The sequence below is a fragment of the Pongo abelii genome, chromosome X (genome assembly GCF_028885655.2).
Source record: "Pongo abelii isolate AG06213 chromosome X, NHGRI_mPonAbe1-v2.0_pri, whole genome shotgun sequence".
NCBI classification, from domain to species: domain Eukaryota; kingdom Metazoa; phylum Chordata; class Mammalia; order Primates; family Hominidae; genus Pongo; species Pongo abelii.
In genome coordinates, this window is record NC_072008.2 from 20,342,803 (window position 1) to 20,355,830 (window position 13,028).

Genomic DNA, 13,028 nt, shown 5'->3' on the forward strand with positions numbered 1-13,028 from the left:
AGGACCAAAAGATGATCTGTGACTGATAAAATGCTACCTTGAACTCAGCAGGGTATATCATCTACTGACATTCTCCTACCTAGAAATGAAATGGACGTACAGACATTAAGAGAAGAATCTTCAGAGAGAGTAACAGTCTGAAATAACAGGAAGGGAAGAGGAAAAGAAAAGATCTAGATAGAGCCCTAGTATATTAATATGGAGACCCAGGTTGTAGGAATGAGCAAGGACCATACTTTTTTTTTTTTTAATACCACCCTCAGGTTTTCACAAGTATATCTACCTTCCAAACTCCCTGATATCAGCAGTGGTTTTCCTGTCCAAAAGCTTACACAATAGGAATTCCATCATGAAGGTGCTGAGCATGAGGCATTAGAAACCTCTCTCAAACTTTGGTTAAGATACCATCAAATTGTTCAGAATCCAAAGAATCTTCTATGCAATCACATTGAAACAATAAGAAACAAGCACTTTATATTCTTAATAAGGAATGTATATAATCCTTACCAATGTGACAGGATTAAGAATCAGCTCCTCATTTATCCTAAGGAAATATCAGAGATGTGCATAAAGACTTATGTACAGTGATATTCATCATACTCATTATACTGAAAAATAGAAAACAATCTAAATGACCAACAAGGGACTGGTTAAATAAATCATAATACATCTATTCATATGTAGGAATACTATGCAATGGTTAAAATCAGGGCCTCAAAGAAAATTTAATGATGCAAAAAATATGCTTGCAATATATTAAATTAAAAAGGATACAAATATATAGTATGACCCAATTTTGCATCCCCTCCTCCCAACATGTGTGCATGTAACTGGCAAAACATATATAAAATCTTATCAGTCGTTACCTGGGTCATAGGATTTTCTTCTTTGTAATGTATTTTCAAAGTTATATGCAGTTATTATGTATTAATTTTATAAAGAGAAAAACAATACATGTAATTAGAAAAATCAGTTTATTTCTAGTTAAGGTGCCCTTATGCCTGCTTTACTATTCCTCTAGCTACTTAAGGTCTGTTAGTACCCAACACTGTTCTATTTTCTAGATGAGGGTAGGAATGACCTCTGGTTATATTTACATTTTTATGTTTAAGAGGACACTTTCAGAAACTTTTTTTTTCCTGGTCCTGTGGTTGTGGCCAAGTTTCAGGCCGGGATCCACCTCATGTTTTTTGAAGTGTTACCGTCTAAGGGGGATTCTGCTTATGAAACAAGAGTATGTTGAGATAAGAATAAATAAATGAAAACATAGTAGCCAAAATTAAATCTGCATTGTGAATAGCAAGTATTAGAATTGACACTACAGAAAACGAAATCCATGCCACAGAGGACAAACTTGAGTAAATGAGAAAAAAAAAAAAAAGAAAGAAAAGATTTAAAGAAACTATGGAAGACAGACATAGAAATAATCTATGAATAACAGATGTTCCTAAAGAAAAAAAAAACAGGCAGTTTAATCAATCAAAAGTATAAGAAAACTTTCCAGTTCTGAAAAAAAAATACCTGAGACTGGAGACTGAGAAGGTTCAACAGAGATCATCAACACCAAGACATGTCCTGGCAAATGTTTTTAAATTTCAAGGATAAAGATATAATCCTACAAGCATACAAGCAGAAAAAAATAGGTTATTTCAAAGGAACTGAAATCAGACTGACCTCAGATTTCTCCTCTGCAACAATAAAATGCCAGAAGACAATGAAGTAATCACTTACAGAGAATTGAAAAGGAAAAGTTATGATCTAAGAATTTTATACCTCATCCTAGTTTTTCATGTTCAAAGGTCACAGGAAATTATTCTTAGATCTGCAAAGTCAAATTTTCACCATCTTGGTAGTTTTTTTTTAAAAAATAAATTGTTCAAAGGTACATCCTAGACCATCAAAAGAGAATAAGAGATAAAGAATATTGAGGTAGGAAAGAATTGGTGAAGTATACTGACACCAACCTAATATCTAGAAATAACTGAGTAAAATAGTTAATCCCACTAAAAGAAAAGGGTTCAATAGTGAAGAATAATTGATAAGTATATAAACAATATAAAAGAAAAAACACTTCAGAAAGTTCAAAGTAGGATTTGTAACGTCAGGTTAAATTAATGTGAACTCAAAATAAAAGAGGTAGTGGGAGAAGCCAAGATTCTAAATTCTCTTTCCTAGAAGGATATTTTAAAACCATTAGTTTTAGTAGTTATCCAGTAAATACAAATTTTGGAATGTTTTGAAAAACCATACAGTAACCAAGAATAGATATTACAGTTCGAATCACTAAAGATAATAACTGGCAGAGACTGTTAATAATACTTTATGCAGGCATCACATTCAACTCTAAGAACATGAGTCAGGTATAATTATTTCTATTTTATAGTTGAGGAAACCAAGGCTCAGCAAAGTTAATTACTGAATGGCAGAAGCAGGATTCAAACCCAGATCTTTTTAGCTCCATAATTCATTCTTCTATATTTCATAAGCTCCTCAAACAAAACAATTTATATGGAAGAAGAAAAAAAACCTCACAAGAATAAAAAATGTAAAATAACATGACGGAAACCATTCCAAAAGTAATAATGTAAGAAGTGTAAAGTTTAAAGTGTTTAATTACACAAGGAAGTGGCTTACTGGATATTAGATGTTATTAAAGAATTACTGATGTTTTATGAGTGATGATAGTAAGGTCCTTATGAATTTTAAAAGTCTATCTTTTAAGAAGTATAAATGCAAATGTTTATCGGAGGGTGGCTGGTGGAATGAGAAGAGGAAACAGAAATGGAACAAGATTGGCCATGAGTTTGATAATCCTTGAGGCTGGGTTATGGGAATATGTTGGTTCATTACACTAGTCTCTCCAGTCTGGTATGTGTTTGAAATGTTTGATAATCATAACTTTAATAATCAGGTTATATTTTTTAAAAAGTAAACCAACAACTATTTACTACTTTAAAGAGAAACCCAAACCAAACAGATAAGTATAAAAAAAAAAATAAAACAAGCGTTTATAACATTAATACCAAAAATAAAATGTAAGGCAAAAACCTTAAGCTGAGTAAAAAAGTCATTTTATTTGGATTAAAGATATAATCAATATTGAATACACACAGTAAAAATGATTGCTATCACTTACTGAGCTCTTACCACACACCAGGCAAATGCTAAGGACTGTTATCTTTGATGCTTCTTAACAACTCTGTGAGGTATTATCACCAGTTTACAAATGAGGAAATTAAGCCAAGATAGGTATGTCAATCTTTCTAAGCACTGGATCCCCAGTCCCCTAGCAAAATGCCTGGCACACACAGTAGGTGTTCAATAAATATTTGTTGAATACATGAGAAAGTCTAATATACTGCCTAAGGCTAATAAGTAGAGCTGAAATTCAAACCCAAATCTAATTCTAAAACCCCTACTCTTTTGTTTTTTGTTTTGAGATGGAATCTGGATCTGTCACCCAGGTTGGAGTGCAGTGGCACAATCTCGGCTCACTGCAACCTCTGCCTCCCGGGTTCAAGGGATTCTCCTGTCTCAGTCTCCTGAGTAACTGGGACTACTGGTGCGTGCCACCACATCCAGCTAATTTTTGTATTTTTTTTTTCTTTTAGTAGAGACTGGGTTTCACCATGTTGGTCAGGCTGGTCTCGAACTCCTGACCTCAAGTGATCCACCCATCTCGGCCTCCCAAAGTGTTGGGATTACAAGCATGAGCCACCACACCTGGCCCTAAAACCCCTACTCTTAATCACATAAAAATCTTTTAATAATATTCCATAGTAAGAGTGCAGAGGTTTATTTCCTTCTATGTATTTTCTACAATTGGCATGTCTCACTTTTTAAGCAAAAAAGTCATTAAAAACAGTAAATGCATAATAGTATTGAACATTTAACCATAACTAAACCAACCACAAAACACAAAAACAGATGCTTTGGAGAATATAACATAAACTAAACGGAAAGAAGATGGATGGGAAAATTTTAGTGCACTAATATCAACTAGCATAATAAATAAGGACAAAGCATTTGAAATAATTTATATTAGAACAGGTAGATACTGAATTTTATAAGGTAAAAAGAATATGGGTTGTTTTCAACTTTTAAGTTTCTATGAAAAGTTATAAAAACTGACCATGTCACCTAGGATGGAGTGCAGTGGTGCAATCTTGGCTCACTGCAGCTTCAAACTCCTGGCCTCACGCAATCCTCCCACCTCAGCCTCCGAAAAGTGCTAGGATTACAGGCCAGTTTAAAATTCTTAACGGCAGGAATTACACAGGTCACATTTTCTGATTACAATAAAATATTAAATAAGGAAATAAAGCACTCACTCGGAAATTAATATTCTTCTAAATAACTACTGGGTCAAGGAAATAAGTAACAGCTATCATTTATTCATTGCCTATTTTGTTCAAACTACAGTGCTACCTGTGTTACACATATTCTCTCACTGAATCCCAATTAATAATTAAAAATCATCCATGAGGTAAGTTATTACATATAGTAGAGAAGAAAAAAAGTTAGGTTGAGATTTTAATAACTTGTCCAAGATCATAGAGCTATTAAATTTGCAGATAAGATAATTAAATTCAAGTTCAAATACAAAGCTCCTACTACTTACATATAAATGCTGTTATACTGCTGTTAGAATTCACGTACAAGCATCTAGCTATGCTCATTTTTCTCCATTCATAAAATAGTTTTGTAATAAAAGTAGAGAAAGCTAGAGTTCTTCAGCACAACATGTTCTGAAAGTATTTATTTGTTAAATATACTATTCTAGGAAGGTTATGGTTCATTTTTCTATCATTGAGCAGATAAAATACTTCAAATTACATAATCTCCTAAAAGGGATTGCTTTAAATATATCATTTTTATTAGGACAATGAAAAATGAAAGAAAACATAAAAATTAGGTAAACAAAATAGGGAATATAAGGAAAACATGACTTGCCACTACATTTATTTCTAAAAACTGGTGTATCCTTGGAAAAGTTGCTTTTTTCTGGTATTTATCTGTAATCCATAAGAGTTCTATGGAATCTTGGCCAGCATGGATTTGAAAGTCTGCCACTAACTGTGGGCAAGCCCCCAAGCCTCTTTAAGTTGTGGTTGCTTCATCCATAAATATGTGACTATCCAGGAGCTCTCCCAGCTTGAAAGTTTTACGATCTTCTATAAAACTTTAAGGATTAAAGTTATTTAAAATTTTGGGGGGTTTTCGTACCCAAGGAAGTTACTGATTCTATGTTTAAAGCTGTTTTTAACGTTACTTCTAAGCATAACTTTTTCTCCCACTTCTGCATTCAGAATAGTTTTATCTATACCTGTCAATGGTGCTTTTGTTCCCCAATGTAAACGTAGATAATGCCAAAGAACTCACTGTACGAATGTTGTCAACTAAAAGAAAAAAACACAATATTGGTTTTTGTGCAGATTAAGGGAACTTAAAGCAATTTTATAATTTCCACAATCTGATCTATTATTTTACTAGAGAAAATTAGTAAAGCATCAATTAAAAAAATTGAGATCTACTCCTAATCCTATTCCTGCTTCTCCAATACCTTCAAACCCTCTTAGTACACAATGGAATTGGTAATATTTTCCAATCTGCCTGATGATCAAAATTACCTATGGTTCCTGTTAAAGATATATTACCTGGACCTATCTCAGCCCAACACTGAATCAGAATTCCCAGAAGCCCCATTGTTAAGTATATTATTTTTTAAACAGGCGTCTTAGAGGATGCCTGTGATTACACAAGACTGGGAGGCCAGGCGCGGTGGCTCACACCTGTAATCCCAGCACCTTGGGAGGCCGAGGCAGGTGGATCATGAGGTCAGGAGTTCGAGACCAGCCTGGTCAACATGGTGAAACCCCGTCTCTACTAAAAACACAAAAATTAGCCAGGCGTGCTGGTGCACGCTTGTAATCCCAGCTACTCAGGAGGCTGAGGCAGAACAATCACTTTAATCTGGGAGGCGGAGGCTGCAGTGAGCCGAGATCGCGTCATTGCACTCCAGCATGGGCAATGGCACGACTCCATCTCGGAAAAGGAGAAAAAAAAAAAAAAAAGGGAAATCCCAATGTAAAGATCATGAGCTCTGGAGCCTGATACATCAAGTTTCAAAGCCTGGCTTTGTTCTTTATTATAGGTGTGACTTTGGGTAAGTGACTTAATACGAATCTCAGTTTTCTAATCCATAAAATTTGGATCCTAATTATGCTGGAGGTTGTGGTACAGTTCAGTATGCCCAACCACACTGGGTGTTTAGGAGGTGTCAGCTTCTCTTTCCTCCTGCTCATCTTGTCAGGGGAAACGACAATTACTATTATTTGAGGGGATTTTGAAGAGCCCTTTGCCCTAATGGGTCCACTTCCACTTCTAGGGCTAAAAATCTGAGTTCTGGATAACCCTTTAAGATATTACTTGGGTTGGCTAATTCAGGAGTCCTACAAACAAGTTAAATGATTTATTCTGGTTTCCAGAGGTTTAATGAAGCCCTCCTTCCAAAATAGATACACCATTATGCTGGGCTTCAAAGTCCAAGCTTTTATTTGCTGTGACTGTGGCAAAAATCATTTAAACCTCTGTTTCCCCATCTGTAAGACAAACGATGCTAAATGTCTACTGAACTAATAAACATTATTGATAACATAACTATTAATTAACACTTAAACATATATATTCTTACAAACACCTTTATGTACAAAAAGATAGCGTTAATAAGTTACAAGGAAAACGATACAATGGTACTTGCTCAAATACACAATAAATCAGAACCTGTTTAACAGAATTCTTGTTTGTGTAATATCAACTGCATCTCAATACAAAGTGTTTTAGGCATGTTTTTAGGTGAATTGACTTAGGAAGAAACAATCCAAATGATCCACTCTAATTAAAATATGTATATATATATTTAAAACTCACCCTAGGTTTAAACATAACCTAGTAGCAAAGCCGTCAAAACTAATTTCTGAAAAGATAACCACAAATGTAGTTTCTAATTAGAGTTCCATGATTAATTCTACATGCATATTTATTAAGCATAAATAAAGAGTATTAATAGGAATGCTTTACTAGGCTGGGAGCAGTGGCTCATGCCTGAAATCCCAGCACTTTGGACAGGTGGATCGCTTGAGGCCAGGAGTTCAAGACCAGCCTGGCTAACACGGTGAAACTCTGTCTCTACCAAAAAATACAAAAATTAGCTGGGCGTGGTGGCACATGTACTCGAGTAGTCCCAGGTACTCAAAGGATTAGGCAGGAAAATCACTTGAGCCCGGGAGGCAGAGGTTGCAGTGAGCTGAGATCGCGCCTCTATCTCAAAAAAAAAAAAAAGAGAACACTTTACTAAACATTGTTAAGTTTTAACTGCTCACATAAGCTATAACTTAGAGAAACCTAAGGAAATTTTTAAAAACGAAAAATCTGAGTCCGGGCGCGGTGGCTCACGCCTGTAATCCCAGCACTTTGGGAGGCCGAGGCGGGTGGATCACGAGGTCAGGAGATCGAGACCATCCTGGCTAACACGGTGAAACCCCGTCTCTACTAAAAACACAAAAAAATTAGCCAGGCGTGGCAGTGGGTGCCTGTAGTCCCAGCTACTTGGGAGGCTGAGGCAGGAGAATGGCATGAACCCGGGAGGTGGAGCTTGCAGCGAGCCGAGCTTGCGCCACTGCACTCCAGCCTGGGCGACAGAGCGAGACTCCGTCTCAAAAGAAAAAAAAAAAAAAAGAAAAATCTGAGAATATTTATTCAAAACAAAGGAAAAGTTACCCTCAAATCTTAAAAAAAATAAAAAACGAAAAAACCTTCAAATCCTATTGAAAGTAATTTAAATTACATTAAAGAATCATCGCTTTTTTTTCTCATTTTTTCTAATTGTTCTTTAATGCAATTCAGTAATTTTCTTCATTTAAGTCTTGTCCTTTGCTTGTTATGTTTATTTCTAGGCATTCAACATTTTTGTTGCTATTATGAATGAGATCTTTTTTCCATTATAGTTTCTCTTTATGGCTCATAAACAGGAAAGCTGTTTGATTTCTGAATACATTTTGTGTAATATCACCTTAGTAGACTATCATTTGTTTTAATAAACCTTTTTAGTGGATTTCCTTAGGTTATCTAAGTGGATAATTATATCATATATGAATAATCTTTTATCTTTTTGAATACTCTTTGATTTTCTTATTTAATTGCATTAGCAAGCTCTTCTAGAAGGTAAAACAGAAGTGAAAATAGCAGGCATAGTTTTAATGAGAATGCCTACAATATGTCCCTATGAAGCATGATGCTGGTTATCGGTTTAAGACAATTTTTTTAAGTGTTAAGGACATAACCTTTTATTCCTATTAGTAAAATTACTGGGAATAAGTTTTTAATTGAGAATAGACACCTTAATGCTTTTTAAATTTTTTTTTTTTATTTTTTGAGACAGAGTCTCGCTCTGTCGCCCAGGCTGGAGTGCAGTGGCGTGATCTCTGCTCACTGCAAGCTCCACCTCCCGGGTTCACGCCATTCTCCTGCCTCAGCCTCCTCCCAAGTAGCTGGGACTACAGGCGCCCTCCACCATGCCCAGCTAATTTTTTGTATAAACTTTTTTTCTTACATTTTATTTAGAAATGATCAAATGATCATAAAGTCACAGGAAGTTGCAAAAATAATATAGAGAGGTCCCATACACTTTTAACCTACTTCACCCCAGTGGTAACATCTTATATCACTTCCTGTCAAAGCCAGGATATTGCAACTGGTACAATCACAGATCCTACTTAGATTTCACTGGCTTTACAGGTATGTAGCTGTGTTTTCTAGGCCATTTGATCACATGTGTGGGTCTCTATATCCACCACTACAGTAAAGATACCGAACAGTTTATTGCCACCAGGATCCCTCATGTGGCCCCTTTATGACCCCACTTCCCTCCCCTTTTCCTAATTCCTGACAATCAGTAATCTTTTCTCCATTGCGATAATTCTGTCATTTTAAGAATGTCATATAAATCATATAGCATGTAACCTTTTTTTTCACTCAGCATAAATCCCTTGAGATTCATCCAAGCTGTTGTGTGTATTGACAATTCATTCCTTTTTAGTTAGCGAGTAGTATTATTCCATGATGTGGATGTGCTAGATTATTTGACCATTTACCCATTCAAGGACATTTGGTTTCTAATTTTTGGATAGTACAAATAAAGCTGCTATGAACACCTGTGCACAGACTTTTACGTGGATGTAAGTTTTCATTTCTCTGTGGTGAATGTCCAGGAGTACAACTGCTGGATCATATAGCAAGTATATGTTTATTAATAAATGGCCAAACTATTTTCCTGAGGGGCTGTATCATTTTATGCCCTCACCAGCAATATATGAGTGATCTAGTTTGTTTGCATCCTCGCCATTTATTATTGTCACTATTTTTTATTTTGGCTGTTCTAATAGGTATGTAGTGATATCTCATCATGTTTTTTCACTTCCCTGATAGTTAACCATGCTGAACATCTTTTCATATGCTTATCTGCTGTTCATCTTTGGTGAAGTGTCTGTTCACTTCTTTTGTCTATTTTTTGCCTGGATTGCTTGTCTTTGTTATTGCTGAGTTTTGAGAGTTCTTTGAATATTGTAGATACAAGTCCGGTCTCACTTACAGGTTCATACCCTTCACAGAGTCTTTTTCATAGATAAAAGGTTTTGAATTTTCAGGAGTTCAATTTATTGTTTTCTTCTTTTATAGAATTTGCTTTTGGTCTCAGGTTTAAATGCTTCATTTAGCCCACAGTCCTGAAGATCTTCTCCTATGTCTAAATTCTAAAAGTTTTCTAGTTTTACATTCAAATTCACGATCCATTTTAAATTAACTTTTACACAGTATGAGATTTGGGTTGAGACTTATTGTTTTACCTATAGATGTGCAATAGCTCCATGCACCATTGTTGAAAAGGCTATTTATCCTTCCTCTATCAAACTGCTTTTGTAACTTTGACAAAAATCAGTTGGCTGTACTTACATGGGTCTATTTCTTGTTCTCCTTCTTATTCCACTGATCTATGTGTGTATCCCCTTGCCAATACTACAGTATTTTGAGTACTGGATATAGTAAGTCTTAAAATCATTTGGAATGATTCCTCCCATTTTATTTTTAGAGACAGGGTCTTGCTGTGTCGCCCAGGCTGGAGTGCAGTGGTGTGATCATAGCTAACTGCAGCCTTGAACTCCTGGGCTCAAGGGCTCCTCCTGCCTCAGTCTCCCAAGTACCTAGGACTATAAGTGCGTGCCACTATTCCTTGCTAATTTTTTAAAAAATTGTTTTTCTAGACACAGGGCCTTGCTGTATTGCCCAGGCTGGACTTGAACTCCTGGCCTCAAGTGATCCTCCCACCTCAGCCTCCCAAGGCGCTGGGACTACACCATTAAGTTTTATGTTAGCTATAGGTTCATTATCAAGTTGAGCAAGTCCCCCTCTATTAGGTGGCTGAGTTTTTATTATGAATGAATGTTTAACTTAGCTAAATTTTTCTCTTTCCTATAAGCCATTTTATGATCAAGAAAAAATTTGTTTTCTCCATTAATATCATGTGACTTGTCTTCTTTAACCTTTTAATATGGTAGGCTACCTTGAATGATTTTTGAATACTGTGTCTGATGTGGAATTAAAACCCACTTGGTCATGGCATACAATTCTTATATGTTGTTGGATTTGTTTTGCTAGTTTTTGTTGAGGATTCTGTGTCTATGTGCTTCAGGGATATTGACCTGTAGTTTTCTATACTATCTTTAGGTTTTGCTATCAGGATAATACTGGCCTCAAAAAATGAGTTGTAAAGTGTTCTCTATTTTCTGGAAGAGACTATGTAGAATTTATGTTATTTCTTTATTCCTGACAGTACAAGTTTCCTTCTTTTATCATTCTCTTTCAGGGTCTGCTACTCACAAATTCTCTTAGTTTTCCTGCATCCAAGACCACTCTGATTTTACCTTCATTCCTGAAGGATATTTTCACTTGGTATAGAAATCTGGGTTGACAGTACCTTCTTTCAGCACTTGAAAAATGGTGTGCCATATCCTTCTGGCATCCATAGATGTTTTGAGATGAGGTCTCACTGTGTCGCCCAGGCTGGAGTGCAGTGGTGCGAAGATGGCTCACTGGGGCCTTGACTGTCTGGGCTCAAGTGATCCTCCAGCTTCAGCCTCCCCAGTAACTGGAATTACAGGCATGTGCCACCATGCCTGGCTATTTATTTTTATTATTGTTATTATTTGTAGAAATGGGGTCTTGCCATGTTGCCCAAGCCGATCTCGAACTCCTGGGCTCAAGCAATCCTCCTGCCTTGGCCTCCCAAAGTGCTGGGATTATAGGCGTAAGCCCCCCAAAGTGCTGGGATTACAGGCATAAGTCTCCCAAAGTGCTGGGATTATAGGCATAAGCCACTGTGTCTGGCAGACGTCCATAGATTCTGATGGAAAATCTGCTGTCGCCTGAATTGTTCTCTATAGGTAACAGTTCATTTCTAACTGCTTTAAAGATTCTTTAATTTTCAAAAGTTTGCTATTTTACTTTTTCAATTGTCATAAAACATAACATAAAATTCACTATCTCAACTATTTTAAGTGTGTGGTTTAGTAGTATTAAGTATATTCACATTATGCAATTAATCTTCAGAACTATCTTGCAAAATTGAAACTCTGTATCTATTAGACAATAACCACTCATTTCCAAAAGTTTGATTTTGATTTTGTCTAGGAGTGGATTACTTTGGGTTTATCTTATTTGGGATTCAGTCAGCTTCCTGAATCTGTAAGATTATGTCTTTTGCAAAATTTGGGGAAATTTCAGCCATTATTTCTTTAGGTCCAGTTTTTTTCCCTTTCTGGGACTCTGATGGCATAAATGTTAAATCTTTTGTTAATGTTCACCAGGCTCTTGAGGCTCCGTTCATTTTCCAGTTTATTTTTTCTCTATTGTTCATTTCTATTGCTTTATCTCCAATGTTATTCTTTCCTGTCATCTCCATTCTTCTACCTAGCCCATGTAGTAAGTTTATCTGTTACTGTATTTTTCAGTTCTAAAATTTCTATTTGGTTCTTCCTTATAGCTTCCATTTCTTTTCTGAGACTAATTTTTCATTTCTTTCAAGTGTGTTTGTGATTGCTCACTGAGGCACTTTTGTGATGGCTGCTTTAAAATTCTGGTCTGATAATTACAACATCTGAATTATCACAGTGATGATGTCTGTTGACTGTCTTTTCTCATTCATGTTGCGATTTTCTGGTTTTTGGTATAAGTGATTTTTTACTGTCTAATGGATATTTGGAGATTATAGGACTCTTTCCTACTTAATCTTTTTTTTTTTTTTCCCGAAGTAGGCAGTCCTCCTGTTGAGGTGGAGTGTGTATGTTCAACTTCCCTCTGGGCTGCACCAACATCACCCAGGCAAAAGTGGAGCAATGACTCACACTTTTGTTGCAGATGGGTGGGATGGAAGTTCAGCTCCACTCTCAGTCCCAATGAAAGTAGGGCACCAACCTGTATCACCTCATTGCCTCTGAGTAGGGGTGTAAGCTCACCTTCCTGCTGGGCCCCACTGATGACAGGGAAGAGGAAAGCAGAAGGCTGACTCATATTTCTTTGTTGCTGCACTATAAAGCCAAAAGCTCAGCTTCCCAAAGGACCCAGCTAACAACAGGGGAGGGTAGAGAAGGAAGCAGAATGCCAACTAGCCCTGCCACCCATCACTTGCCAGATGGGAGTGAAGGCTCAGTTCTCCACTGGGCCCCACTGACATTAGTGGAGGTAAGATGTGTTGAGAATCCTACCTCCAACCATCTTGTTCTGCCTTGTTGATGTAAGGTGAGGGTAGAGTATGGATTAGCCCTGGCTCATGTCACCTTGTTAAGTGTCACTGCTTCTGGGTTGGGGTGGAGGCTCAATCTGCTGCTAGACCCCACGGCTGCTAGACACCACCCTGGCAAGAGCATAACTTCCTTCGGCTTGAAGTGGAATGAAGGAAAACGCTTCCTGCCTGGTCT

General features: G+C 36.6%; 1 protein-coding gene across 7 annotated transcripts in view; it reads right to left on the minus strand.

Moving 5' to 3' along the window:
- The window catches only part of RPS6KA3 (ribosomal protein S6 kinase A3), a 112,463-nt gene that overhangs the window by 85,421 nt on the left and 14,014 nt on the right, over positions 1 to 13,028 (minus strand). Inside the window, exons 2-3 of one of the 7 annotated variants that reach the window (XM_054544398.2) lie at positions 1,522 to 1,615; positions 508 to 608 (exon numbers count right to left, since the gene is read on the minus strand). The exons of 4 other annotated variants lie outside the window; for them this stretch is intronic. The gene's annotated coding sequence lies outside the window, so the exon portion shown is untranslated. Of the gene's footprint in view, positions 1 to 507; positions 609 to 1,521; positions 1,616 to 13,028 lie in introns of those variants that run through there. 2 more of the 7 variants (XM_063721397.1, XM_024240404.3) reach the window with 2 other exon arrangements.